At 36.9% G+C, this 5,023-nt stretch overlaps 1 protein-coding gene and 1 pseudogene across 2 annotated transcripts in view; one reads left to right on the forward strand and one right to left on the reverse strand.

The window, feature by feature from the left end:
* FUT8 (fucosyltransferase 8 (alpha (1,6) fucosyltransferase)) overlaps positions 1-5,023 on the forward strand; it is a 232,794-nt gene that overhangs the window by 7,586 nt on the left and 220,185 nt on the right. The gene's annotated exons all lie outside the window — the stretch shown is intronic.
* Positions 747-1,269, reverse strand: LOC102253929 (annotated as a pseudogene).

Raw genomic sequence — 5,023 nt, forward strand, 5'->3', positions numbered from 1 at the left:
CGGCAGGGGCTCGAGCCAAGGAGAGGAGGAGAGATGGGGGGCGGGGGAGAAGGTGTCCCTCTTCTGCACACCTACCTGCCCTTTCGCCAGCAGCTCTGTCCCTGTAGTCACCGACTGCGAGGAGGAGGATGCCTGTGCCTCACGGGCTTGTGAGAGGGGTTCCTGGGCTAGAAACCTGGGAGGGGACCTGCACACAGACCCACTCCCAGCGAGGGGGCAGTGCCCGGGCACTTAAGGGCGCGAGTGCCCCTGCACCCTCCACCCCCTTGATGTGGAAATGGTGAGCTGGTGGCTTTTGAGTATCTAAACTTACTTGGGAGGTGAAGTGAGTCTTTATTAGTTAAAGGAGGTTTGTCCTGCGAGAGCGAATAGATGGTAGGTCGCAGCACCTGTTCTCTCACAGTGGGGACTGCAATCTTTAGGAACACAGAACGCCAGGGACGCAGTGCATCCCTAAAGTTCAATGACAGGGTCGTGGTTAGTCATCCCTGGTGAGCTTTTAGCGTTTTGCCATATATTAGCTCGCTTATTTATTTATTTATTTATTTATTTTAGTTGTAGAAATGGGAGTATATTTTCTTTAAAAGTTAAAAACTGAGACTTAACATCAATGGTGTGCCAGTATAGGTCGGCAGGAAAAAACACTGATAAGCTTGTCTTGTTTGATACCAAGAAGATAATTCTAGTCCGAGCTTTAATATGCTTCCTATGTTTTCTGCTGCTTTTCATTTTTCCCCCATATTTCATATCAGAGGATTGATAGAGTCTTTAAAACTTCATTAACAGGAACAAATCCATTATCCACAATTCTTCTCAAAAGGCACTCTAACCCATCAGATAGCCAGGCAGTTGCATTCTCACAAATACTCTGTCCGTGAAAAGAAACTCAGTAAGACACAGGCGAATCCAATGAATAGAAGAAGACATCTATTGAGTTTTGGAATGTTTGGTGCATTTGGATTGGTCTAGGTTTATGAAACCTAACCCTCCCATTGTAAACAGGATTCGAGTCCTTCCATAATATATTGTCCATTTACTCTGTAGGCCAAGAAAGCTACTGGTCTCTAATGCCATGTTCCTCAGTCATAGAGCCAACACTCAGCAGTTCAACGATAACATAATAAATTATTTCTCTGCTGATGAGGAAGTCAGACACTACCACTAGAGTGTACATTGTCATGGCCGAGGACGTGTGCATACAGGATGGCTTCTTCAGCTTCAGGTTGGTCATTCCAGCACTAAGAATGGGGGTCAGTACAAAGTCTCCATGTTGGTGGTGGCAAGAGCAGCTCTCTGTCTCCATATTAGCTTTTTGATTGAGGCCTTGGATAAAGGCAGGGAGAGGTGTCAATCTACTTCCTGCATTTTAAACTTATCACAGGTAATTGACTGAACTTTGGCTTGGCTCTCTTTAGAAACTGTAGGAAAGGTTTCATTATACTAGTTTTTTATTTTCCTTGTTATTCTGGGGTTAAGTGCATTTTTATTTTCTTAACTTAAATTTTATGTTTTTATGCATAATTCTTTTAAAGGGTGCATCATATAGAAATCTTTTTAGGAGAGAAATTATTTAAGCACCACAGTGCTACATTGAAATAATGGCGTAAGTTGTATTCTCCCTTCAAGTTAAAAACAACCTAACATGTTATGCCAAAATAATAAGGCCCTGTAAGTTGCTAGCCTTGTGAAATACACTATAAAATGTGTATAGAAAGTCTTGGTTACTTGATTTATAAATACAATAGTAAGAATAGGTGGGAATTCAAACATTTGAATTGTGATTTTATAGTTTAGTATCTAAAAATGTAGGGAGTTAGAAATGAGTAGAAGGAAAATAGAAGGGTAGTTTGGAAGCATGGATTTTCTTTTTGCTGCATTATAAATTGAGAATTCTACTTGAATTGAAGAGCTGAACAGCTGGAATGAAACTTGCATAGATTGCAGAAACATGCTAAAATGTATCCTTGATCAAGTATTGATCTCACATGAAGAATATATTGTGGTTTATTGGGATAGTGGTTCAAATAATTTCCATAAAACATACCACTACATAGATTTATTTTAGGATCTTCTTAAATTTTAAGAGTCACTTGAAGTTGTTTTCCTACAAGTCAGTTCTGCTTGAGATGTATAGGATTGAAAAAATAATTCTGATTATATTCTGAAATGTTTGGATACAAATTTTAACTACTTATTTTAAGGAATTGGAATGTATTTAAAAGTGGTGAATTTTGAAATTTGCTAGTGGTTTGGAAAAACATGTGTTCCTTGTTTATTTTTTTCAAAGTGCAGTTTATTAGTAGGTTGGTCTGGAGGGGGAGCTAGTGCCAAAGCAAAGCATAGCTTAATATGTTTGAACTTTTAAAATACCCCAAATCAGATTTTTATGACAAGAATAAACATACATTTATTTTTATTTTTATTTTTTTAGAGAGACTGGAAAGGAGGGAGGGGGAAAGAGAAAGAAAGAGAAACATTGATGTAAGAGAGACACATTGATTAGTCGCCTCCCACATGTGCCCCTGACCTGGGCGGGGATTGAACCTGCAACCTAGATATCAGCCCTTGTGTGGGAATTGAAACCATGACCCTTTGGTGCAAGTGCCAGTGTTCTAACCATGGAGCAACACTGGCCAGGGTGAATCATACATTTTTATTGAAAATAGTAAGGGAATTGATATGGCATATATCTGTACATAGTTGTTTGTGGAGTATATATATTGTGTATTACAAATTAGTTAAAAAATCATTTTGTGATCTGAAATAATGGAAAGTTTAATGTTTAAGGTTTGTTGAATTTCTCATTTAAAATCTCTTGAAAATATGTCCCAAACTTAGAGTGTATGATAGTAGTTTCTTAACCTTCTTGTGCAGTGCATTAGAAGGAAAGGAGTATATCTTGACCCTTTGTGCATGTTGCATGTTCTTAAATTTTTTCATTGTAATATATACAGTCTTAAATATCAAAAAAGCTTCAAGTAGAGTCTTATATGGGCAAAGATATCACTTATGTAGTAACATAGATATTTATCAAAAGTAGAGGTACTTTCAATAAAGAAATAGACCCTTGAGACATCTGTAGAGCAAGGATCCCAAGGTCACTTATTAACCTCTGTCTCCTGAAATATAGAGCAGTGAGTCCAGCTGATCTAAATTCACGTTGTGCCTTTGAATATGAAGCAGTTTTTTGTTGTTGTTTTTTTGTCTATGGTACTTTATTTAGACATTTCACCATTCACATTCTTCAAATTATAGGCTACAAATTGGTAATGTGTATATTAAAATCATTAGAATATTTAGTTTCTGAGGATAGTGATTGAGCTGTGTGTTCTCCATTGCTCTTCATTATGTAAATAGAATCTCAATGCTGATAAAATAAAAAAATAGATTCTTTGAAAGGAATGATAATATCTGTAAGAGAATAGTGAGGTATTTACCATACTTAAGGGGTTAATGCTATAAATTAAACAGTTTTATGAGACATGCTGGAATATTTTTATGTATCTTTTACAATGTCTTTTAAAAAAATATATATTTTATTGATTTTTTACAGAGAGGAAGGGAGAGGGATAGAGAGCCAGAAACATCGATGAGAGAGAAACATGGATCAGCTGCCTCCTGCACACCCCCCACTGGGGACATGCCCGCAACCAAGGTACATGCCCTTGACCAGAATCGAACCCGGGACCCCTCAGTCCGCAGGCCGACGCTCTATCCACTGAGCCAAACCGGTTAGGGCACAATGTCTTTTTTTTGTTGTTGTCGACCCCCAGGAATGAACCATTACCATTTTAATTGTTATTTTTGATTTAGTAAAAACTGCATTTAGTAAATCTCTTGGTTTAATTAAATGGTAAATCATATTTTAGCACATTTATAAAAAATAAGAGTCTCCATTTATAATCATAAGAGTAAATATAAGTATGTAAATAAATTTATTTTCTAAAAATGAAAACAAAACTAAGATTTTAAACAACTCTGAAACCAAAAATGTTACTATTATACTGGCCCTTTGGTACTTTTCAGCTGAGATACCTATTTTGTCTTCTGTTGTCAATAGTAGTATAGTGAGTGTAGCATTTAGAGGACCAATACAAGATTTCCTTTTAAAGATTTTCTGCTTATATTTCTTTAAAAAAATATTTTTATTGATTTTTAGAGGGAGAGGAAGGGAGAGGAAGAAAGAAATAGAAACATCAATGAGAGAGAAACATAGAACAGCTGCCTCTTGCATGCCCCTCACCAGGGGTTGAGTACGAAACCCTGGACATGTGCCCTAACTGGGAATTGAACTGGTGGCCTCTTGGTGCATGGGTGGACTCTCAACCACTGAGCCACCCTGGCTGGGCTGGCTTTTATTTCTTTACCATAAAGTATATGATTTCGTTTTTGCAATTTGAATTGTTATTAAATTGTAGTTTGTTATAATGAGATATTAAGCATGTTTAAAAGTAAAAGATATTTACAAACTTTAAAAAATTCCCAACAGAAGAAAATTATATGGGATTATGTATGCACTTAAGATGTATTTTTTAACAGATTAGTCTCAAGCCTCAATATTACTTTCTCTTTATGTTCTACTCTCATGCCTACATCTCCCCTTCAACCACCCTCCATCATCCTACAGTTTTCTCTTTGGAATAATTAGGAATCAAATCAATGAAATGAACCATATCACTCCCCTGACATAGCTTTTTCTTCTGTGATTAAATAACTTTATATCAATCTGTACAATATTCTAAACATATAACCTATATAAACTTTATATGATACTGTATTTTTTTTTTAATAGAAGAAGAGCAAATAGGGCTGATGGGATTATGTCATGTATTTCAATATAAGAGTTACTTATCTACACTAATAAAAGACAAACATGCAAATTGACCATACCTTTGCTACGCCTTAAGCCACGCCCACCAGCCAATCAGAGCGACTATATGCAAATTAACCTAACCAAGCTGGCGGCTGGCAGCCACGGAGCTGGAGTGAGCAGGAGGCTTGGTTGCTCCAGTGATGGAGGAAG

The sequence above is a fragment of the Myotis brandtii genome, unplaced genomic scaffold (assembly GCF_000412655.1).
Source record: "Myotis brandtii unplaced genomic scaffold, ASM41265v1 scaffold536, whole genome shotgun sequence".
NCBI classification, from domain to species: Eukaryota; Metazoa; Chordata; class Mammalia; order Chiroptera; family Vespertilionidae; genus Myotis; species Myotis brandtii.